Here is a 26,189-nt window from a genome sequence, read left to right as displayed (position 1 = left end):
TATGACTTGACACTCACTGGAGTACCACTTTTGCAGGACAAAGGACAAGAAAACATAAAATCTTTTCTAAAAACACACAAAAAAATTCCAAATGGTATTAAGTTAACATAAATCAACTCTTTAATGAAAGTTTTCAGGTGCACAAATATGGCTGTATGCACACATGATAAAGGATTTCAACAATTTTTATAAGGCTAGTTAATTAATATATCTGGCAGGTACATCCAGCAGATCAGTTGCTCCAGTAACTCACCCTTGGGTCAGTCCCTCAAAGTTAGTCCGGGGTCTTCTTTGCCCCATTTCTTGTTATGTCTCAAGTTCTGGTGCAAAACAAAATGTCCTGGTCAAAAATATTTTCTTAGGCATAAGACTAGACAGAATTTTAAAATTGTGTTAGTAAGGGTGAGCTTATTGTGAGAAAGGTCAGGAAAAGTACTAGAAATCATACAACTATATATTAAAAATCTACAATGTTACAAATATATGAAATATATATAACAAGCTAAAAAATCTTTAGGCATCTATCATAGTAGGAAGAACACATAACTTACCATTATATTCTGCATAGGTATGTTGATTACCCTGCCTTCTTTGTCTGATTTTGCTACCCTTTATGGTCTGCTACTGATACCCTGATATGCTCCCACTTTCATAACCATCCCTTTAGGGTGCCTGTTAGGCTTAGTATGGCCAGACTCTAACAGCTGTAACAGCTTTTCATCCATTTGCTATTCTTATTCTATCAGAGAGAGAAACACATTAGGCTTTTATTCACTTCCCCTTAAGAGAAAAAAAAAAGAGAGAAGCTCTGTGGGAGTTTGACTAGAGAGCAAATAAAATAAAAATTGGGTTTTCTGTGGCTCAGTTACAATTAATTACTTTAGTTTAACTAGATTAGAGTTAGAGAATGATCCCTTCTTTAAGTGCTTTACTTTCAAAAGAGAACTAAAATCTTAAGATAGTCACAAATAATGGTGCCTCTTTACTCTCTTTACATTTTCATAAATGTAATTTCATACTTTGCTTTTACATTGTTCTTAGTACTTTTCACGTTACATTCCCTTCCTTTCCATTTTAAATCCATTCAAAGACTTTTTATGCATTTCTGAAGAAAGTCTGATGTGAGTTTTGATGCCATCTATTTGTTGTAATGAGAAATGCATTAAATAATAAAATATGAGTAGACAAAGGACAGAAAAAACCCAAACTGTCAATGTAAAGAATTTCCAGGAATGCATGGGAAATGGCAGTGCCTTAATTTCTACCATTTGAGTCTGTTTCAAGTCTGTCCTTTCTCAGGGACTTTGAGTATATACATATATATATATATATATATATGTGTGTGTGTAAATAGTAAAGAAATTTTATTTCTACTTCAAAACATTGTAAGCTAGGAAGAAACATTAAAATATTTTCTGATTTACTAGCTGCAGTTTCAATCTCTGCTACTGCTTGTTACTCAGTCCACATTTTCAGTAGTCTTCATTATGCATTGATCAATGCACTGAATTGTGCCATGGGTCACACACAGTTTTGTATTTAAATTACAAAACACAAAGAAATATGCCTGCTAGCTGAATAACTAGAATTCATAGAACATTTTTGATCCATAAATTTTCACATATTTCACATTGATGACTGACACCGTACAACAACAATTCAAACAAGAAAACAGCATGACAGAGAATGACAGATTTATTTTGACATAATTTATCTTGCTTAATGTTGAAGTTCTCCATATAAGCAAATTCTGAGCAAGCAGAATTCTAAATGCTGATAGTAAATTTATATTGTTCATTTCAAACACCTATTTTGATAGTTGTTTTCATCTTTCTGGACATTTAATGTCTTCTAAATATACTCCAAAAAGTCAAATTGATTTTTAAACTTTTAAAATATCGAACATTTAAACACCTAAGTACATTTAAACCTAAGTGCAAATACCAAATACTGCTTCAAACAAGGTAGCGACTAGAGAAGTCACAGTTTCTCTGGAGCCAAAACTGTTTTTTCTTTCTAAATGATGAGGGGTTTAACATCCCTTAGAATCTGAACTAGCACTTTCCTTGTACAAAACCTATGATCTCATTCAATACTATTACAACTGTGACAGAAACCATGATTGAACCAACATAGAACATACTCAATTTAGAGTTCTCATAAAATGCTTATATATGCAGACATTATAGCAGAGTGTCTATAAGGAATATACTAATGAATGGATATATAATTTCTCAACTTTTCTTTCTCTTGTCAAACTGGGTTTTTTCTCATAAGCGCAAAACTGTGAATTAAATGTGGCATCTAAAGCCCTGCGTTTTCATTCCTCTTTCCTGGCAAAACCCCAGATTTTGTCCTATAAGTGAAAGATCCCTTTAGCTACTGTAGTTTTTGTACCCATTCCTGTGCATTTGAATGGCCTGCATCTTTGGAAAAATATAGCCTCTGAATCTCAGACAAAAATTATTTTATTTCTCTGTGACAGGGAAACTATAAAGACAGCAGTGTCACAAATTTTGAGCAGTGCCCTTTTATACCAGGGTAAAGTGCAGTAGAAAAGTTGAGCCAGTTGATAAATATCAGACACAAAATACTCTATAGAATGCTACTTAACTCTTGTTAAGGTTTGTGATTTTATGTACTGCTTACTCATTATTCCAAGTATGTTTTTAAGTGCATCAAATTAACTCAATCAGGAATGGTTTCAGCTCACTGATAAGACATGCAAAAAAATTCCCTAAGAATTAAATCTATGTGTAACATCTTCAAGATTCATTAGGATGATTAGATGTTAAAAATACAAAGACAGTTATTAAAGTGAAAAGGGTGTTAGCAGTTCATATCTTTAGTCTGATGAAAATTTGAATACTCAGATACTGATTAATAAAATGTATTTCATCGCCACTTACTCTCATCCTTCTTAAAACATACATGACCATCAAAGGCTAACACTTCTTCTTTTGAACAGCACTTAAAGTCCTAAAATTGGACATTAAGAGTTTCCAAACAAAATTAAACCATTAGGTCAATGTAATTGTATAATGCAAGGTGGCAAACAAGACCCTCACTGGTACTCATTCACTCACCCCTGAGAGTGAATGGGGTGGGGAGAGAACTGAAAGAGTAAAAGAAAATTTGTGGGTAGAGATAAGGACAGATTGATAGGTAAAGCAAAAGCTACATTCACAACCAAAACAGAACAAGGAATTCATTCACCATGTCTCACTGATGGGCAGCCAGGTGTTCAGCATTCCCCAGAAATGTCCCCCTGTCCTCTTCCCCCAGATTTATATACTGACCAATGCACTGTATGCTATGGAATACCCCTTTGGTCAGCAGGGATGCCAGCTCTCCCAGCTGTGTCCCCTCCCTCCTCCTTGAGCACCTCCAGCCTCCTCACTGGTGGGACAGTGTGAGAAGCAGAAATGTTCTTGACTCTGTGCACTGCTCAGCAGTAACACCCCTGTGTTATCAATACTGTGTACAGCACATGTTCAAAACTTTGACTCATGCCAAGTCCTGTGTAAAAAAGTATTTTTATCCTAGCTGAAAGCAGCACAGCCAGGAACAGATTTTAGCTCTGTGTTGGTAAAGGAGGTCAAATCCATTATTTGGGTATTACTACTACATGAAACTCTAATGGAGAGGTGATCCTGTGAGAGGCTCAACATCCTTTTCAGGAAAATCTTCAAAATGCTCTCACCAGAATCTGCTTCTAATTGAAACTGATATGATCCTTTCCTTCAAAGGACCTTTGGAACATTTACCTCTGGCATGTACAACCACTCTATACTCTTAGGAGTTTTTTTAGGCCTTGAGATGTAAAATAGTATGGGACTGAACTAAGAATAGGTAGATATAAGTGTTTTGTCACCATGACTAATGGAGTTCTAAGCAGCATGGGCCCAATTTTGACAGTTGTTATGTTAAGCTGAGCTAACAAGAATAACTTATTCTGTAAAAAGCACTCGAGATAAAAAAATCCATCAGAGCCTTACATGAGCCATGATTATTTAATAACAGTATTAGAAAAACTAGCTTTACTGAAGGTAGGTGTTTCTGTTCTTTACACAAAGTTGTTAAAGAGGTGAAAAAAATTACAAAACTGGACACAGAAATTCAAACCATGACAGTGTTTCTTCTGTACTATACATTTGTTTACACAGAAGTACCTTTTGTAGATACTTCCCTAAAATGTAGGTTGTTGAGAAAGATTTTTTTTTCTCAAAGATGAGTATTTTGTCAGTGCTCATTGATGCATTTTTTAAAATGCAGAAATGTAGCCTTATAAAATCCCAGTCATCTCCAAACAAAGTATCAGCCTACTAGCTAAGGAAGTCACTTTCTGAAGTTTCCATTGTAAATGAGGAGCTTTGCTTGGTTAGTTTTTTATGGGATTTAAACGTGCTTGTGTTAAACAGCACATAAATATTACATGGACACCATTTATCACAGTGAGCAGCTTTGCTCTTTATAAGCATGGGTGCTGTTTCTGTGACTGTCAAGCATTTCTCTTGAAGACTTTATTCACTTAAAAGCTAGTATCACTGCTGTCAGGGTCATCAGGTTTCTCTTGAAATGTGAGAGATCAGAGGCAAGAATGTGACCAGATCTTAACCTCTTTTAAAAAAAACCTCATCCTGAGGCAATCAAAAACTGGAGCTTCAGAAAACCTCACATGATTTTTCTTATGAGTGAGGAGTGCATGTCTGAAAGGTGCATACCTTGTATTTACAGCCTCTCTTCTGTCTGGGCTATAGAGGAGGTAATTAGCAATTCTGGGGCAAATCTTTAGAGATTTTAAGCATCTGCTAATTAGCCCAAGAGCTGTTAACAGCAGGAGACACTATAAAGTCTTAGCACATCCATAAAACACTGAATGAAAAGCCAGCATTGCAGTTTATCATTTTATTGCAGCATGTAATTTTGTAGTTTAGTATTTTCTTGCTTATTGTTTTACTTTTTCTGATTGTTTTATGGAGTATTTTATTTTTAACTCAAACCAAATATTCCATCATTTCAAAAATATTCACATCCATAGAAAAAAAGGGGGAATGAATAACATGACACAATCAGGATGCTGACAGTCATCAACTCTACCATACTTGTCTATGCACAAGTTCTCAGCTACTTTATTACCAGAAGCTATACATTATAATTTCAAGTAATTTTTCTAGTATAGATAACACTTGAGGAGAACATTCCAAAAATAAAGTACCTAAACACGAAAACAAGGAACATCTTAGTCACCCGCCAGATCTCAGCCCACACACTGAAATGAATGACTCATATGGTCATCTGATAACTTCTGCCAAACCCTTTCTTATACCTAAACTTAACATCCTCTCATAAGAAACACTTTGGTTATTGTTTACGTAATTTTGTCTAATACTTTTTGCAGTCCCCTAATATATCTACTTATTTGTTTTATTGATTAAGCTTCAAATAGGAAGTACCTTCAAGCATTTGATAAAATTCTATTCACATAGGAATTTTGGAGAAAATGCCATGCAATAAGATCAGGCCATTTTTAAAAGTCTAATTAAAGACATCAGAGAGAAATTCCCTGAGGGTAGGAAGAGCAGTTAATGGATGTTTCTTGTCAGAAGTTGTGTTTTGCTGAAAGGATTAAATAATCCCATTGAATTCATCATGTCATACAAACATCCATTATTTGCCAGTTCAATCTGTGAGAAGGAGAAATACTTCCCCATATCTTATAGTTATGAAGCTGCTACTCCTATGGTGACACAATATGTCATTACCTATTTGAGAAAGAAGCCGCTCTAAATTAGGAGAGCCCAGTTTTCTGAATTCCCTAAAGTCCATAAGTTAACCTCCTCTTTTCTCAACTCCAGCCTTTCTAGGAATGTTCACAGGCTTCCTTGTAACCCCAGCAAGGAAAACAGGACGAGAAGCCCTTCCTGATGGCAAGATACTGCTTTCATCTGCTGTGCATGCCTAGCATACTATGCCACAAACCTGGAAGAGAACTAGATCTTCTGAACAAGGAAGGCACTAAACCACTTGGTATTTATGACTCATTATGATAGTTTCAAGCAAAGGCCAGCATTTAAAAATGTGGGCTTACTAATATAGAAAATAATTACTCAAGGTTTGTTTTCAAAAAATATTTCAGGTCTATATATGCTAAACACAGACAGATCCTCACTCAAAATTATGAGTCACTTGTTTACTCTCAAAGTTTTGAGTAAGATATAAATAACTGAACTGTCATACTGAATGTCTCTCTTAATCTCTCAGGAGCTTGGGTTCATCATGAGATGCTTTCCATCATAGGACACCCAGCTGGTTTCTGCATTGATCTCTTGAAGACAGAGCCCTGAGTGCTGTTGGGGAACTTCTCTGTTCAACCATCCAGGAGACACTTTGGCAGTCACACCAACACCACCTGACACACAGTCAGACCAGGTTTCCTTACTAGCTCAATCCTAGATTTCTCATAGCAGATTCTCAGTTGTCTTTATCCTTTAATCTCAGTGCAATAATTAAGTATCAGTTTGAGTTGGTGCCTCTGAGGCAGGAACCCAAAAAAAAAAAAAAACAAACCTGTGGGATTTTATAACTTCAGCGTCTCTCTTAATCTCTCAGGAGCTTGGGTTCATCATGAGATGCTTTCCATCATAGGACACCCAGCTGGTTTCTGCATTGATCTCTTGAAGACAGAGCCCTGAGTGCTGTTGGGGAACTTCTCTGTTCAACCATCCAGGAGACACTTTGGCAGTCACACCAACACCACCTGACACACAGTCAGACCAGGTTTCCTTACTAGCTCAATCCTAGATTTCTCATAGCAGATTCTCAGTTGTCTTTATCCTTTAATCTCAGTGCAATAATTAACAGTTTGAGTTGGTGCCTCTGAGGCAGGAGCCCAAAAAAAAAAACAAAAAAAAACTGTGGGATTTTATAACTTCAGTCTAAGGGGGCAAAGGTCAGGCATCCTTGGCTCCTTCTGTGTCCCTGAGTGTCTGGTCACCTGGCTGGGCCACAGGTCTCTGGGCCCTTGGGTACACAAAGTGTCAGCACTTGAGCTCCCACCATCTGAAGCTGAACATGCAGCTCCCAGTGCAGCTCCTGGGCTGAATGTGTCCCAACAGTGCTTCCCATCACAGCGCTGTCACTCTCAGCACCAGCTGGCTCACATGACTCCAGCAGCTCTTAGTGGTTGCCTGTCACAACAGGATTGCATTCAGGAGTGGTGGGACTTGGAACCCCTCAGGGAAGACCTGGGTGGAATGAAGCAGACAGATCCACATGGGACCTCATCAGGTTCCTGGCTTCTCCTTGGAAGAGAAGCAAGGTAGGAGACTGCTGCAGGCCAAGCTCATCACAAAGCAGCACTGAGCACTCTGTGTTTCATGGCTCTTGATGCTATCACAACAATTCTGCACAAATGGGATTTTATTTAAAGCTAAAGCAAAAATGGAAATTCTGCAGACTAGAAACACAAAACTGATAATAATTCAAGTATTTAAATAATAATCCAAGTCTCATGAGGAAACTTCATGTTTAATTTTATGTATCGTGTGCAGACTGGGTTTATTATTGGGTACTGATTAATCTTTCTGCAAGATTTGTTAATTTTTTTTGCAATGCCTACTGGACAATGATAAATCATTGCAATTAAGATTGGGTTAAATTATTCTTGTGGCTTCATTTTATGTCTGTTCTATCTCACTAGGTTTTGATGATCAGCTTTTAAATTTGGGATGATGGCAGCAAATAGGTAATGTCACGGCACAGCTAGAAATCTTGTAGAATTATGTATTGCTTTTAATGTCATTTGCAATGTGTGAATTCACTATGTCTGATTTCTTTTGCCTGATGAAAAGCTACTTTTAGGCATACCAGAGGCTTCTGAAACATCATGACACTGATTTACTACTGATCTCTAGGAATCACTGACATCCTGGTTAAACTACCAGCCATTGATTCAGGGGGAGCCAATCATACTGGCATGGTATTTCTTCTGCATATGCTTTTAGTCTCTTCCAGGATCTCCATTCCTGCAGTTATGTCTTTTCCTTTGGTAATGTTAGTCTGCAGCTCATTAAATGGCAGAGTTACCAGCCTAAAAATCTGGATACAAATCTTTTAACTGGCATCTTACACATAGAATTGTGCATTTTCTTACAGTTTTTAGACTCTGTTGGTTCTTCTCTCCAGCATGTACATGTGTGATCTATGCATCCATCTCCAAAGGTGTCACTAACACTTCAGAGGCTGTCCCAGAATTTCCTGAAAGTCTTCTTGTCTGTTTACACTTTGATTGTTTTTATGGACTACAAAAAGCCATTATTACCTTATCATACATTGTTTACCATCTCCCACTAATAATTTGGCAAATGCAAAAACTAACAATTGTCTTTTCCAAGACTGAAAAAGACAATTTTTTACCTTTACCTTTTTAGTAAAAAAACCCAATTTTTAAACTTTTTTTAAGTAAAAATATTTACCTTTTTTTTTAGTAAAAACCCCTGTTATTTTTTGATATTTGTAGACTATTGAAAAAACCTACAAAGAAGGAAAGCTTGGGCTTTTTTAATCTATTTTTCTGATACATATGCAAAAACTCCCCAGGTTTATAAAACTACCCAGGTTTATGGCAGATCACATCCTGATAAAGCTGCCAGGACAACTTGCTTCACCCTAGAATAAAATCAAAAAACCATTCCATTCTGCCCATTCTTATTTTACATCTCTTTTCCCCCATTCATTTATTATTGTACTTTATCTGCTTAATAATTCCAAGCCGTAGATACGTATCAGTAATGAATATATATCATCAGGATTTGCAAGCAAATATTCCCAAACAATTCCAAAACAGTCCAAGGCGAGAATAATGCATTGTATTTCTGGAACACATCATCTGTGATCTATTTTATTAGCAATGTATGATGCTTAGTTCTTGCATAAAAACATCTTCTGGTCAATATGTAACACTCTCACACTAGAAACAACTTTAATCCAAATTGTATTAAACTGAAAATTAATAGAAAAAGAAACCTCAAGAAAATCAGTTTTGCGCAATGTCCATTGTTATCAAATCCTTTCTGCCTTGATGGTCAGAAAAAACCACTCACTCCAAATCTCCCCTCTGTTAACTCTTTAGTGAACTATCAATACACAGAGTCAAAGCCTTGCATGCTTATTGCCAATGTTCTTATGAGGATGTCACACTTATTCAGAGCAACAAGAGCAATAAATGAGTTTTAGAAGGGGCTGGCAACACAACTCCTGAAAAGCAAGTGTGGGTATAAAATGACAAAAAAAAAAAAAAAAAAAAAAAAAGGAGAGGGGGAAAAAAAGGTAGTTTCAGATTCTGAAGGTTTCAGAATTTTTCAGCAGGTTGTCCATGAACAATTTTTCTAAAGGGTGTGTGACTAAACACACACAAAACCTAAGTCCAGTATGCCCATCAGTATCAGCAGATATCCCAGAGCCAAGTGGTGCAAAAGGACAAAGGGGATGAGTAGTCGTATCACCTCATAACCTTTTGAAGACAGAATATGATAAGTGAATAATAAAATGCTAAATAATACATGGACCAGCATAAGGCTCAGTGATTTTGTAGCTCCTGGTGTACGTGTGTTTATTCATGTATACACATAAACATATCTGCTGCTATTTTAGTTATGCTCATATAGGCAACAGCATCTTGACAGCTAATAACAGCAGGTTATGTGGTTTTGTCTTCCTAAATGTCACCATTTGGTATTTAATAAATACCAAGAAATCTCACCAGGTGTCAAGTGTGCTGAGTGACTTTGCACTGGTTCTTTAACACATAACCCCTACTTTTTTGACTCTACTCTTGTCTAACCAACACATTATCTATTTTTTATAAATTAGGAGAATGGTTGCCAAACTTCAGAAAGGATTGACATGACAGTATAGACAATTGTGAAACTAAGCAATAGATTACACCCTTACTCAAAAATGGTCTACTGACTGAGAAAGCCTAATTTCTTAACCAACTCAGCCATCTGCTTAAAGCTATCCTAAAATGGAGTTCTTACAAAATTTTAGAGCTAGCTTCTCAGTAAAATGTGACTTGAATCTAAATCGAATTTACGCACCAAACATTGATCATGTTGACGTATAGAGCCTAAAGAACTAAACTCTATGAATTAATAGTTTTACTCTTTGAACAAAAATACAGCTGGAAGTCCCAGAACAACTGAGTGCCAATATGGGCAATTCTATGGGAGTGTACAATTTAAATGAGTAGAATTAGATTTTAACTTCATTTCATTTTCTTTAACTGGACACATCGGTCTTGTCTAGACTGACAGAATACTAAAGTACCAGAGACTGAACAGATTACTCATGGAAAGGTTATTAGTATTTAGAGTTTCAAAGAACCTCTTTCTGATGCTCTAGGCTAGTGGATCATAAAGCAAAAGCCTGCAAAATGGGTAATTTGGCTTGCAGCTCTCTGTGCAATGGAAAAAAACATAAACAATTAGAGTCCATCAATGTGACTACATCATACAGTTAAAAGCATTTTAGAAGCATTTACAGTTAGAAGAGTTAATAAGAGTTCAATTTTTCAAAATCAGGAAAAATGTGTATAATTATTTTTATTAGATTATTGCTCCTTCAAACAAAGCAAAACCAAAAAAATCTACTAAATATTAGACAATATTTTAGTATACTGTAGGCTTTGAATCTGTTTATTCTGCTAGGAATGTAAAAAAAGCCACAAAACCAAAGAAATAACAGATTGATTAACCAGTCTGTTTCATTTATTATTGAGAAAGGCCATTTGCATTTTCATCTTAGAAGAAGGAATGTGTCTGCTTAGAGTACTATGAGGAAGTCCCAACTCATTCAAGGCAATTGCATTCATATTTGTTTAATTTATGTGAGCATTAAAAATGTTCCATTACTTGCCAGTTTTGTACAATAACATGCAACATGTTTAGGACTTATTGTTCTGTTTATTTAAAGGAAACAAGTATTTCATCTTTATGTATTTGCAAGAATGCATAAGCAAATGGTGTGTATCCTGTCAGTGTTTCCTTATACATTTCTCAGGTTGCATAGGTTGCATCTGGCCATCTAGGGTGACTTATTTTTCCTTTTTTAATTGCTACTTTTATTGCAATAGGGAGAAGGTCCCTGATAATCAGTCTTGGGCTGGAACTTGAAGTGAGAATTGTCAGGATTTTTTCTATGTCTCCTCAGGATTTTCTAAGTGAATGTGCTCTTGTACTTAAGTTCATATTCAGTGTTGGGGGCCAGTTTCCATTTTGACCACTCACGTGTGTCAGGTTAGCACCTGCTAACCAGCACCTGGCTAATGCTGGAGATAAAATTGCTTGAAAGCAGATGAGAATTTCCACATTTAGAACCTTTGCCAGCAATTGTGATCCATATTTTTTCTATCTAATATCATTAGGACAAGTTTTCCTTTCTTGGCTATGGTTCCTTATTTCAAAGGAAATTCATTAGCATACATTAATCTCTTACATCTCTTCTGCATATTTTAGCTGTAGCCTTATCTCCTCATTTATATTTATTACCTGCTTTATTTATATAAGGTGAAGTATTGTGTTCATGGTGTCCCCTCTTAGAATACTAATCACTTCCTATATTTTAGGCACTTATGCTTTTGAGTATTTAACTTAAAATAACTGAGAAAGGTGTTTTATTGCTTCATCACTGACAGAAGGATGCTCTGTGTGGATGCTCTGTGTTGAGCTGAGGGAAAAGAGTAAGGTCATCCAAATTCCAAGGTGACTCTTCCTTCCATGGAGCCAGAAAACAAGCCAGAAGAGGAAAAGACCTGGAAAAACTTCTCCCGGGATCAGTGTACACTGATTAACCTAATGTCAGAGAGTAATAATTTATGATTCTCTGGGTGCAAACAGAGGTTGATCTATGAATTTCATGCCATTATCCTTATTAATCTGCATTATTGATGAGAATTGTTTCAACCTCTCCCATGAGCAGGGTTAAATCTTAACACCTGTACACCTATACCATTAGAAGTTGTAATAACTTTTCTCTTATTTCTACTCCAGATAAGTGTTTCTCATTAAATTTTAAATTCTGTTTCACTCTACCAGTGAAATTAACATTTATATAGCTGACCCTCACTTCTGATGCATTTCAAAACTCTATAGTCAATTAATAACAAATCTAGAAACCATAATTTATGCCACTGTAAAATTTAACTAACCAAATGGGAGTCTGTTGAAAATGAGTGTTCCTTTCTTTACTCTGCTTAAAGAAACATTGCGCTACTTTCTTTCCTTTCCACACTCACTGGTGAAAATTAATTAATTTGTAAGAATATCCTCCAAAAGAGGCAATTGTAGCTAGGAGATCTAGTCCAGTCACTAATTGTTCCATGTGGAAACTCTTTTCTTTAACAGATTCCAATCACATAGAATAAAGAGCCCTTGATTAAGTTTATCCAGACTGGTTACTTGCATAAAGCATACAAACAGAGCAGAATTTACTTCAAAAGAGGACCCTTTCTCAACTTTCCTAGGGAAAAGAGATGGCATGAAACTACCAGATTACAAGGAAAGATAAACTTGACAAGACTTGACAAAGTAGTAGTAGTATATGCTGATTTGTTGTGAGAATTTGAATTGCATGAGTTAATAAAATTTGAAATTGTGGTATACAGTAGCAGAAGCTTCTTTTCAAGATGTATCTGCAACTCATATGCATTGTCTCACAGGTTTTCCTTTTCTAATCTCTCCACAGGCCCTTCCCATGTTGCTAACAGCAAACGACTCAGCATTCATACTGAGCAAATTTCAGCATTGCAGGCAGCTTTTGATTAATAATCTCAGGTATTTCCACTCCACAGAGCATTTCTGGTTCCATGACCTCCTGCATGAGAGGACTGAGAAGAGGAATTCTCTCCCACAGGGAACAATTTGAATTGCGTGAGAAATAAGGGACATCCATGTGATTTTCCTTGCACCAGACCTTGTTATGTTTTCCATGGAGAGGCTCTATCTCCATGGAAAGGGAAACAGTATCTCCTTTTCACTTTTCTTTATATCAGATGATTGTCTTTCCTCAAGATGTCAACTTCCCTAGGCAAGACTCCATTTCTCCTTTGGGAGAAGTGTGGGCTGGAGCAGCTTTCTGGTTATTGGTGCTGCAATGGGAATGCACTCAGCCGTGATGGGATGGATTCAGGACAGCTGTGTCCAAAGGCAGCAGCTGCTGTGAGACAGCAGCCAAAGATGCCTTTCTTGCCACGCTGATGGTAGGCTGGCAATGAATGAATGATATGGACACAAGCTGTCAAGAGGGGTGCAAATAGACAGAGTATTGATTAAATAATGGTGATACTTACGGCACCCTGCAGTGAGTCATCATATAGATAAATCACCAGATATGGGGGTTGACAGATGGTGAATGACTCTTATATAATTGAAAAGTACATTTGAAGCCTGCCGAGAATGTTCCAGAAACAATTTTATGATTTCATTCAGTTTGGAGGAACAATGAATGACTGGGGGTTTTCATAAATTTCACATTTGTTTGTACATTTTTCACATGAATATTATAGATGACACTGTGTATAATTCACAGTCACTTCTTCCTAAAATAATTTTCATATTTTCTAAAGGGAACTATTAGATCTATTTTTTTGAAATCTCATCACTATATTTTGTGAGAGTATAAATCTTTGCAACGATCATAGTTCTAAATATAACATGAAAATAAATTTTTTAAAAAATTAATGTTGCAGTTTTCAGAAGATACTTCCATTTCCCTGACACATTCTGCCAACCATTAAAAAAAAGATAGAAAATACAGAGCATTTATTAATCAACAACAAGAGAAATGATAGTATCCATTTTGTTTAGGGCAGTTAAACAAATCAATATGAGTTTATCAAGATACTTGGATGTAACAACCTTCTAGATTAAATGTATTATAATATAATGCCTGCTTAAATAAGCTCTGAAAATTATACACTATTCCCTAAGAAATTATTTATGCAATTGCAAGTACAAATATGTACTACAAAATCAGAGGGGATTTGATGCGAACAAAAGAACAGAAAAGGGTTCATAATATACAAGGCTGATGGAGGAATTTTTTTTATAAATATCAATATTTTTCAATATATGAGTAGAGAAAGAGAACCTAGCATTCACCTTGTAATGGAGGGCTAACATGAGGCTAATGCAATGACCAGAGGCAGAACAACTTACTAAGAATTGATTTTACTTGGACAGTTACCATTCTGTAGTAATGATGATGTTTTGTTTAGGTTTGGATCTTCAGTCTGTGCTGACCTGGTCTATCTGCCAAAAGTCTTTCTGTTGTTTTACAGGCATTTTGGAACTACTGTGCTTACACCATTTCTCATCCAGGAGGAAAAATGTCCCTGACATGGCTCAGAACAGCACTCTTCCTCTCCCCCATTCATGTATTTAATTTACACCGTTGTATTTTTCATTAATAGGTGCTCATGCACTAAATGTGTGACCAGATTTTTTAAGACCGTTGAAAATATCTTTAAGTACATAAATAAAAAGATAACTTTCATACATTCTTTTTACTGTTGAGTATATCTGTCCATCTTTATCCAATGAGAAATATATTTTCCTGTCTCCAGCATTTACCTAGTTACTGTGCCTGTCTGCAAATTTCTAGATATTGTTCAATGAGTCTTACAGGCCAGACTTCACTAAGAATGTGCTAAATACAGAATTCAAAAGATCACTTGAAACTGGAAAAATAAATAAATTATACATTTTCCCAAAACTATGGAGTTGAGCATAAAGTCAACTAATGACCTATGCCTGGCAACAAAAGTCAGGACCTTCCTCCTTGTGAGAAAAGGAGAAAGATTAAATAAATAAATCAACAAACAAACCAAGAGTTCAAAGAGTATAATACTGTAGGAAAGCATATTTAAGATCATCAGTGTTTTTTATGATGGTGCTTTGATTATATTGAGTGGAATGTAGTGATAAATATGAATAGAAACCTACATAAGAAGTGTTTTACATAGAGCAGATTGTGCTTCCAGCAGATATCTGAAGGGGGTATCTGATTTATAATCAGGAGTTCTATACCTTGCCAAGCAGTAAAATATGATTCAATTGAATTATATAGTTTAAAACTGAATAAAAAAAATTAATGATAAGGTTATGTATTAGCAGGCAAGAAATCAATGTCCATTTGTGTAGCCATTCAAAGAGTATTCACACATTTTTGCACATGCATCTGAGAAGCACTGTATGTAGAGTTCTGCTAATGAAAGAAAACCATTCACCCTCAGATAATCAAATGCACTGAAGGTATGTGAAACAGGATTATTGATATTTGAGGTATATGCTTACTTGCATCAACACATCATGCCAATTTCTTCTTTGCCATGGAATGACAATAATTTTAAAAATTAAAAAAAAAGAACAGTCAATATCAGACAGGACAATGTGAGCAATGATTTATGGCTGATAATTTACGAATGTAGAGTAATTAGTGAAGATTTGTGATTTACCAATACCTGTCCAAGTTGCTGTAGACAACTGTATAAATTGTATGGAACCAACCTCAGTGTTTCTTTTCTTCAAATCAGTAAAAAGAAATATAGCGATTTGGTAAGTTTGGGATTAGCTCTTAATACTTGATCAGCTGTGCTTGGAAAGAACCACAAATGAAGAAAAGCAATTCAATGCATAATGATGTAAATAATAAATGCACCTGGCTCATAGATGACAAATGCAGATAAATACAGACTAATGAGTTTGGATCCAAAAAAAGTAACAGTGTGTAGCTGCTAAATGAAAAGTGAGCATCAGGGCATCGACCTAAATAGAGATTTGGGAACTATTACAGACAAAGCCTTAAACTCTGTAGCCCATTAGGTGGCTAAACCAAGAAATATAACTGAGATACTGGGATGCAGCTAAAAATGTGCAATATAAATCAAAGTCTAAACTTATTTTCATTAATGAAGCAACAATCACAAGGTTGTACACACTAATTATAACTAACAGACAGGAGTTCATATCAATCACCAGGCAGGATAATTTTTAAAGATGGAAATAATTAGGTATCTGTATTTAGGTCAAAGGGCAAGACACTTAAAATCCAGAGTGATAACCACTTGGCAGCATCCATTCAAATAAGTACAGATGCCTAATCCCATGCCCTGTACAGACAATGCACAGAAATAAATTACCTTCCCCAATATTTCCAGGAGGCGATCAAGGCTTCATGAAGTGAAGTAGCTGAAATGCAGATTTGGAGTAATTAATATGACTTTGCATGAAATTGTAGCAGATTTCTTGAGGTGATTGTGAGCAAGGAAAGCTGCTCAGGTATTGCTGTTGTGTGTTGCTGCTTTATGGTTGCTGTGTATCTCCTCAAAGTGGCCTTCAACATAACTGCCCATGGCATACTCCGTGGCAGTTGTAGATATGCGTTTGTATACACAAGCATGCATGTACACAGCAGATGCTACATTGTATAAAAATATATCTGTTTCTCAATTCTGTAATGATTTCTGAGTTTAGAATAGTGGTTTTGAGGAAACTCTTAGTTATTCAATATATATATTCCCCAAATATTCTGAAAAAATTATTTTCATAAGAACATTAGTGAATGTAAACTAACTGCTAACCATGTAACTGGCCTTTGATATATTTTTACCCTAATGTTTTAATATCTTAACTATTATAAGTGAGGAAAATACCAGGATTTTGTTATTAACAACTAAAATGTGAATGTTATTTCCTTCTCATTCAGTCAATAAGCCTCTACATTACAAATGGCAGAATCCCATGAATATTTGTAGTGAGAAAGTCAAATCAAAGTGTGCCTTGCTCCTTAAGAATCTGACAAAACCAAACCATTCTCTCTAGCCTGGAGGTCAGAGCACTTACAGGAAAGATAGTGAGGACTTTCAGCCAGAAAATTGCTGAACCTTATCTAACAGGTAACAGTGAATCTAACAAATATAACTCTACCCAAGGCCAGTTGGAAGAGGAAAGGCCAAAGGAGAGCCTGAGGATGGTGGAAAAGCCTTGAGGGGAAGCCATATGGGAAGCTGAGGTCACTTGGTCTGCTCAGCCTGGAGAAAAGGAGACTGAGGGGAGACCTCACTGCAGTTACAACTTCCTTGTGAGGGATAAAGGAGGGGCAGACACTGATCTCTCCTCTCTGGTGACCAGTGACAAGACCCAGTGACCAGAGAAAAAAGCATGAAGCTGAGATGGGAATCAGGAAAAGGTTCTTCACACAGAGGTTGGTTGGGCATTACAAAAAGCTCCCCAGGGAAGTGGTCACAGCACCAAGCCTGACAGAGTTCAAGAAGTGTTTGAACAATGCTCTCAGACACATGGTGTGATTCCAGGGGTGTCCTGCAGCAGGAGTTGGAATTCAATGGTCCTGATAGATTCCTTTCGACTCAGCATATTCTTTGATTTTTATGATTTGTCCAACTGAACCAACCTCTGCTCCCAGAATAATTTTTTTCACAAAGCAACTCTGTCCTAAATTTGCAAGTCCAGCACATATCTTACATTCTCCTCTCCACAGGAATCCCTTTAAGGGCAGAGGGTTTCATTCAATGAGCTTCTTTTTATGTCTCAGTTTTGAAAATGACATTCTACTTTTCTCTGTCACCTCACTTAAACATTTGGTTCTCTTATCTGAGAAGACATGGTTTTCAGTTAACCACCTTACTTTCTGCAGTGGGTATGTGATGTGATCTGCTTGGAGATCTGCAGCTTTCCCAATCAAGCAATACTTTTGATCCCATTAAACTTCTGTGTTGTTAATATAATCGACCAAGATTTTGCTGAATCTCCCAAAATAGTGCATTTTCTTTAAGTAGGCAGGGTCCACATCTCTCATTTTCCATGGCCATGATAAAAAATGTTAATTTCTTCTGACGTGGGAAAAAATAATTTCTTTCAAAATCGTAAGTCCTCATTCATGGACTGGAGGTTTCCAGCAGCCTTCCATTTCAGTGAAATGTGGAATGTATATAAGTACAGATGGTATTCAGCAGGCTAGCAAGTGAAGGAAAGATAATGTCTAGAGGAAAATGACTATGTTTAAAAACAAGACAGGTTTAAAAATATTTCTAATTATAATTAAATTTTTCCAAATTGATAGAGTTCCATTTACATCTTCTAGAATTCCATTTACATCTGCATATGTAAAAGGTGCATGTGCATGTATATAGAGAGATAGATGCATATCCTAAATTACCAGATAGTATCCTCTAACATAGAATCAGCTTCAATTCCCATCCATCTATAGATGTCACAGTATATTAATCACTGAGATTGAAAAGAGCTATCATATCTCTAATGGAACATCTGGCATAATAGACAGGCAGGCGTATTTGCATTCAGCCACTGAGGCCTCAGCAAATTATCAAAGCTTTGGATTCTGAAAGTACTTTTGTTTAAATGGAGCCCGTTTTGGTAATGATTATATGTTAAAGCATAATAAAGGAGTGTCTTTATAGTTCCAATAGGGAAGCAAAGCACACAATGTGGAAACATTAGAAGTATTCATCTCTAAATGTCACTCAGCTACAAAGTTTGACAGTTGCACAGACTAGCCCAAATGGGAACTTGGGGAGCAATACAAAATCCTGATATTGGACAGATTTTGAAAGGCATGTGGGGACAACAAAACCACATTGTAAGTGCTGTCTGACTCTCATCACACAGTAATTGTTGAGCTCTCTGGAACAGTAAAAGAAAGAAAATTAAAATATGATGCATTTGTTCAAACAAATATGAGTTCAAAAAAGAACAAATGTTAGTCTGCTTCTCCAAAATGTACATCTTTACAAATCCACTGTCACATGGAGAAAAAGACAAAGCTTTTGAAGGACATTTGCATAAGATATTTGGGTACTTACTTATTTTGTATATTTCAATTGATCAAGCAAAAAATCTTTTTATACATCCTTAATTTTATACTTGAATGAACTATCATTTGACTTCTACTGACTTTACTCATACAAATGAAGTTAAGGATACACAGATATGCTTTCCTGGATTCTTTATCCAAGTACTGATCCTTATCATAGGCCTCTGTATGCAAAATGATTTTTTTTCAATGGATTTAAACCAGGCAACTAATGTAGCAAAGCAACAGCTTCATCATTATAGCTGTCATTGTTATCTCCATTTTTCAGTTGTTTCTCCCATTTTTCATACAAATGTCTCTTATTGATGCTCAGTATCAATATTCCATGATCGTGCATTATTGAGATTTAATGTGAGTTCTGCTATTGATTTCAGCAAGACCCCTGGTGAGAAAGGAAAACAAAAAAGAGTACAGTGTTCTGTAGGTACCAGACCAAATTTCATGCTGAAATCAATAAGTTTATTGGTAGTGTAAAGCCAATACAGAATTTAGACTGAATAATCTTGAGCAATTAGATGTACCCAGACTTGCATGGCTTCAGTCTTCTATTGATTTTGTCATTGCCTTACAATGTGTGTTTTAGTAGCAATTATACTTTCTGGCAAACTTTTTTTTCTATCTCAGCATCTAAATTGTTGCTTCTTGATTAATCAACAGGAAAAATCAATGTTCTATCCATTACACTTCCAAGCTTTAATTCAATTACCATCTGTGAACTAATCAAACATTGATCTAGCTATGTCAATAGGCAGAAGGCAATTTTTTTTATACCACTATATTTCCTTGTCATTAAAGGTTACATTTTAGTACATTCAGTTCAAGTCTAAATATTTAGTGTAGTTCAAAACCAAAAATCTTGTCTCAACTTTAATTTCATTTAATTAAAATCTCATAAGACCTTTCATGTCCTTTTGCTTATTTTCTGCCATTAGTTCTATACTCGTGCAGGGTTATTTTGCAAACTAAAGTCCAAAATACTTTTTCCAGGGTGATTTTAATAGACTGAAACAAGAAAGAACAATTCCTTTTTGTTTTCATCAGAAATTTCAATTGTTTTGAAATTTATTTGTCCATCATTTCAATTCTATTGCCACTGACTTCCTCCTCTCTTAACAGCTGTTCTGTCTCATTTGAGGAAAAAGGGCTCTAGTTTGTGGGATTTTTATGAGTAAATCCCTAGTAAGGGGTTTTTTTTTCTTCCATGAGTTTCCCTGTCACTGCTTCTACAATTTTGCTTACTGTATGTCTCTAGATAAATATCAAATAATTTTATCTAAAAACCAGCTACCAGCAGTTTTGAGAAAAGATGGGGTTAAGCTCTTACTTACTGTTTCTGTGGAAGCAATTACCAAATGGTAACTCCACTATTTTTATTGTCCAGTCATAGGGCTATCATTGTTGAAAGAAGTAAAATAATCATAATGATCAACATTAGCCCTAGTAACATTATTACACTGAAAAGTGACAATCTAAAACAAAATAGACAACAGATAAACAAAACCCACAAAACAAACAAAAAAGAATTCCAGGGCCCTTTCATACCTTGGATTAAAAGACTTAAAAAACACAGAAGTGTCTGCCCTAAGGGGAGAGGGACCTGACTGTCTTTCCTTCTATATAAACAATCACTAAAAATAGCTAAAGCAAGAATTAAATAGGTAAACCTCCTTTATGGCAGTTAGCTTTGCCTTAGGGAGACTGGATACCCTGAATATCTTTTAACAGGTCTAGAGGTTGTAGCCTAAAAATAATTCCAAAACCCCTAAAGATAATAGCCAAGTAAATTACCTAGAAAAGGCACATAAGAAGTTCAGGCAAGACTTTGAAGAGCAGGAGTCCTGAATTGTCCTGTCTCTTTCTTTCCACCAAATCTTAGCTTATGCCTCCGCTTGAGCACAGATCTCTGAACAACCTGGTGTTTCACTTTTGCTTCCACTGCCACTCTACAACTTCAGTAAACCATGGCAGCTTTACCTAAGTGTTTTAAAATTAGTCTTTAGGCGTGATTAAAACTCTTTTCCCCTCAAAATTCCAGATGCCTTTTAAGTATGAGCTGTATCTTTTTTTCTTTTACTCATTTAATATTGTGTTTAGCTGTCTCATTTGGGTTTAACAAGTGCTTATTTTTCTTTTATTTCAAAAATAAGCAACTATTAGATTCTGATATAAATCATCTCAAATTCTGAAACAGTATTAACATCCTCTGGAACGAGCGCTCTGGCCTTGCTGTGCTTGGAAGGAATTTGCTTAAGTGTTGCCAGGTAATTACTTTCTCCAGTTGATATCAATATTCTTATATTAATAACTAGTTATATTATCAAATGACCTCAATATACTTTTCATAAATCATGTAATTATTCATCTACAAGAGTATTAAGAAATTATTACATGAAGGTTACATAAAGATACAGAGCATTTACAACATGTCTTAAAAGGCACTTGTCATCTTAGCCATAAAGAAGAGCCAAAATTTATTGTACTGAGAGGAAATATGAGTCAAATAAAAGCTAACTGTTGCTTTTACTATGTTCTTTTATTGAAAACACCTTTCTGTGAATCTTAGGTCTTCACTTGTGAAAGGAATAGAAGCAAGTTAATTTCGTAACAACACTTACAGCTCCAATGAGAATCCCGATACCACTATGTTCACATGTTCCTCCATGGAATACCCTTACATTGTTCTACACAAAAGATATTTAAAACCAATCTCAACCTGATTTTTCCAGACAAAAATAATTCCAATATTCCAATTCAATTCTCCTAAATGGTCCTGTTTCTGAGAAAATGCTCCTTATTAAATGGTTTTAGAGTTTTTGAGTATTTATGACTTACAATTACAGAAAACTCACAGTAATCAATATTTATTCTTCAATAGAACATGAAATAATATTGAGAATTAAAGGGGCATGTAAATTATGGAAATCTACATTTTGAGGCCTGTACAAAGTATGGTGTTTTATGATCTTGAATTATACCTTCTGGACATTGCTTCAGCTATATACTGGGACTCCAGAAACTTATTGACGTGTTCTAAACCAGTAAAGTGATAACATAAACACCTGAAACAAAAAGCTACACTAGTATACTGGATGGTGGGAATATCCAGATAGTGGAAATATCCAGATCTATCTGTCTTCAACATTAAAAAGACTCAGAGAAGATTGCAATTACCTAATCACACAATAAATACTAGTAATTATATTAAAAATCCACTCTTGTAATTCTAAATGTGTCTGTGCTATTTTCATACTTCAAAATAGCTCTGTGCTGTAAAAGTTTTAATATCTTCAGAAAATCTAAAGAAGGTACTGAAACTCCAGTACCTTTCTGTGTCACTTTGTTCAGTACCTCACCAATCTTATAATGAAAAACATTATTCATATATAAAAGTACAAACTTGTTGTCTTGCTTCTGTGGTGACTGTCATTTGTCATTATTTATTTCACTGTACTTGCCTGAAAAGCCTGGTCATAGCTCTTCTTTAGCTCTTAAGTACTGGAGGAAAACTAGTTATTACTACAGACTTTTTTTTCCAGGCTGAACAAATCCCTTCTAGAACCAAGGAGCCCAAAACTGAACAAGGCATACTGGGTGTAGCATAAAGAAACCTGAGCAAAAGGGAATAGTCATGGCACTTACCCTCTAGCTACTGTCTTTCTAATACAGCTGAACTGCTGTCAGCATTCCTCCAGCCCGAAGGAGCATGGCTGACTCATTTGTGAGATGCTATTCTACATTTTACACCATCATCCGCAAAAAGTCCCAGCTGCAGCAGTCTTCAGGATAAAGGGAGCAGAACAGAGTGCTTAAACAAGTGGAGTTACTAAGCTCAGAGGTTAGTGCATGCTTCAAAACCTCTTGGAAAGGGACTATATTTAAACATTGATGTGTGTGTCTTCCTGAGCAGGCATCCCCAGGCATTAATATTCAAGGCAGGTTCAATTAAATATTAACCTACCTGACCCTTCATTCAAAAGACCTGAGCATATTTCCACTTGTTACACTGGGAAAAAAAATCTGGGAGTATTCTTCTATTCTTGGGTCTACCTGAGTAACTATGGGACTGGAGCCGAGTGGCACTGCCACCAACTAAAGCTCTAGCCTGCATTTGCTGCTCAATCCTGATGGCTCACCCAAATGCAATCCCATTCAAATCAATGTGCAGAAGGTAGCTCAGCATCATCGCTTCCCTACATGACACTTCATACATTTCAAATCAATTCCTGCAGTATTTGCAGTCATAGGATACAACTCTCTCCTTTAGATCTTTCAGTTAGAATTAAACTGAAATTTTAATTTATTTTATAATTCTGTTCAATCAGCAAAAATTACTCAAATCAACATTATGTTATTAATTTTATGACTTTTTCAGAGCATACAGTGTTCCACTTTTACACTGTTTGTTGATCATTGACTAACATGATCAATTACTCCAGTCCTTGTTAAGTCACAGGATAATGTTGGTTTTAGTTCTTGGGTGTTAAATTTTAACATGCAATGCTGACCTTTTTGCTTAGTTGCTCTTTCTTAAAGTGCATTTTTGGGAAAAATTTACAGACTACCTCTCATGCCACTTACAAATAATGAGATTTTCCTGTTATAATTTTTTTAATAGTGTGGCACACTCACCTCCCACCAGGCAGCTTATACAAATTACTACAAACATAAAGGTAAATGTTATTTTAACACTTGTTTTGGACTCCAACATAGAAATATATTACATATTTTATTAGCTCATTTACCACCTACTAAGATATATTATTAGCTAATTCATTGAACATGATATGTGTTAGGTAGATTTCATTACCACTTTAAAGGGACTCTTCTCTGAGTCTGGTCTGTGCTTTTCTGAACCCACAGAATTTACTGTTTGTGTGCTTATAAGTGAAAAATGAACCTGAGAAATGTAAAAAGGCATAAAATTAAAGAGAAGGATCTGCCTCTGTCTCACACACCATACCTTATTATTATTATAATAAGTAATTGATTTCTCACTGCCATTGTTCAATAGCTCTGATTCACAGCCCATTAAGGATAATGAAAGAAAAAGACTCATGAGTGAGACCTGAACTTCATTTAAGTACTTGTTAACACTTACAATGACTCTGTAGGATTGGGAATTTAGTAAATGTCGAAGTGGCAGAATCTCAGACAAATCTCTTTGGTCTTGAATTTTGGTGGGACATATAATCCAAAATTCCCAAGCTCTGTTGAAAGTCTTCATAATAAAAGAGATATCAACTAGGACTTTTAATAGCCTAATCCTACTGGGCATTATTATAGCCTTGTGTTTGCATAAACCTGCTACAGTTCAGGTTGCCAGCAATAAATGAGTCATGCATGTTACAATTAATGCATAGAGATTTTAGGGATTGTCACCTTTGAAAGCTGGTTCTGTCTTAATAAAGAACTCATTCTATTAATGTACTACATGTATTATATGTAATCTGAAAATAATTTGGGGTAGGTTTTTTTGCTGTATCTTAGCGAAAGATTTTTTCTTATAATTTGACATAGCTTTTCTCATAATATATAAAAAATATGTTTTTAATAGCATTGTAGTCTACAAACACATCAGACACTTCAGGGCTCTAACCAGTCTTTAGAAACCTCCTGAGGATCTTAATACTATTAAAAATGTGTAGCAAAAAGCCATGGTGACTGGAGTGAGAATAGAAAATGAGGAGCATCAGTTAGTGTAGGAAAGAACAAAAAAAGATATCAGAGAGAGATGTTCCAATAGCCACCATCCAGCAGAAGGATTCTGCAGTTTTACAGCAAGAGGTAAAGACAATCCCATGCCATAAAGGGGAGACAGCTTAATGAATGATACCAGGTCAAAAATAATAGGAAAAAAACATAAGTCAAAAAAAATTGAAAGTAGAAGGCCAAGAAGCCAAATTGTGACAAAGTCCCATAGTATCTAGAAAGAAGGTAATTTGTTGATAAAGTGGAAAGAGAGGTTGAAGATATGGTAAGTAAAAATCATTGATGACCTAATATAAAAAAGAGGGATCATACCTCTGAATGCATGGTGTCTCTTACAGCAAACAAAACTAAAGAACAAAGAAATAAAAAAACGGGAACCATGCTTAGATCGGAGACAGAAGGGAAAAATTTGCAAACAGAAAAATGAAAGTACGAAATACAAGAATGGACTGAGGAGCAATAGGAGAAATTCACCAACATTCTGCCCCCCTCACCTCGCATCCCAACCCTGTGGTAATGAGACAAATAGACAGCCAAAACTGAGAGAAGCAAATAATTCTTATCTATGATTCTGTCTCTCTATCTGAGCTTTGTCCCATATGGAGGACTGAAACTAGGCTTGAGAATGGCTCCAGATAAACTCCTTTTCTCTCTCAAAACATAGCAGCATCCTTTTCTTTCTCAAAACACAGAGAATCAGTACTTCTTTAGCATTTTCAACTCTCCTATGAATTTAGTAAAGGGTTGGAGGAAAGCAGAGGTCCCGTGGAGACTATTTTACTCTAATAGTAAGGCTAATTAATACTTACAGAAAATAAAGAAAACAGAGGAAAAATATTCGAGAAGATATTGTTCAGCCTAGAGTTCACCCACCCATACTTGAAGGGTGGCCAGCTGTAATCATGGAATAAAATCTGCTTCCAAAGCTGTCTTGTAGTATGGTTGGCAGCCTCCAACTTCTCAGAATAATGCTTCTATCATGACTATCCTGCACATTAAAATATAAAAAATCAGCATGACAGGGGCAGACACTCAGGAATTTTATTGGCAAGCTGGAGTCTTGTATTTCCAATACTGCCCCAAAAAACTAAAATTTTGCCAGCTATGTTGCTCAAAATTTCTCATTAGAGAGGTTTTGAGCCTTCAGTATAGGCAGTGGCTATGGAGAAACCCAAATTCTTCATGCTGGATTTTCAATGAACTCACTTGGAACTATGAAAGAGGGCTGGGCTAACCTTTCTCTAATTAGTAGCTTATATTTAATATTAGTTGTAGTAATAGCGTTGTACCTATAGCCGTTATATAGGACCAACCTGATGTTTACTCAGCTGGATTTGTTTATCTAACAACATTCCACACTTACCACTGACCTTTTTTGACAGAACTGGGTCAGGGATAGGGACTGAGAGAGCCAATGGATATGCTCCAAAGCTTTCTTCATGCAAAAAGAATTAATTCCTGTATTTTACTAGAATTTACCCATTTGTTTTGTGGAACAAAGCAGAGTGTATTAGTGTGACCCGTTATGCTACCAGTGCCAAGAAAGCTTTGCTTTTCTGTTTGGCTCTCTC

At 35.8% G+C, this 26,189-nt stretch overlaps 1 long non-coding RNA gene across 1 annotated transcript; it reads right to left on the bottom strand.

The window, feature by feature from the left end:
• Positions 1 to 248: 248 nt before the first annotated feature.
• Positions 249 to 22,658, bottom strand: LOC120498042. The gene is made up of 3 exons (XR_005626623.1): positions 22,549 to 22,658; positions 16,199 to 16,247; positions 249 to 320 (listed from the first exon to the last, which is right to left on the bottom strand). It is a non-coding gene; the product is annotated as an uncharacterized LOC120498042 (long non-coding RNA).
• Between the last annotated feature and the right edge of the window lie 3,531 nt (positions 22,659 to 26,189).

The sequence above is a fragment of the Passer montanus genome, unplaced genomic scaffold (assembly GCF_014805655.1).
Source record: "Passer montanus isolate IOZ18808 unplaced genomic scaffold, ASM1480565v1 scaffold14, whole genome shotgun sequence".
Classification (NCBI taxonomy): Eukaryota; Metazoa; Chordata; class Aves; order Passeriformes; family Passeridae; genus Passer; species Passer montanus.
The sequence above is the reverse complement of the archived record's forward strand: the minus strand, read 5'-3'. Positions and strand labels throughout refer to the sequence as shown.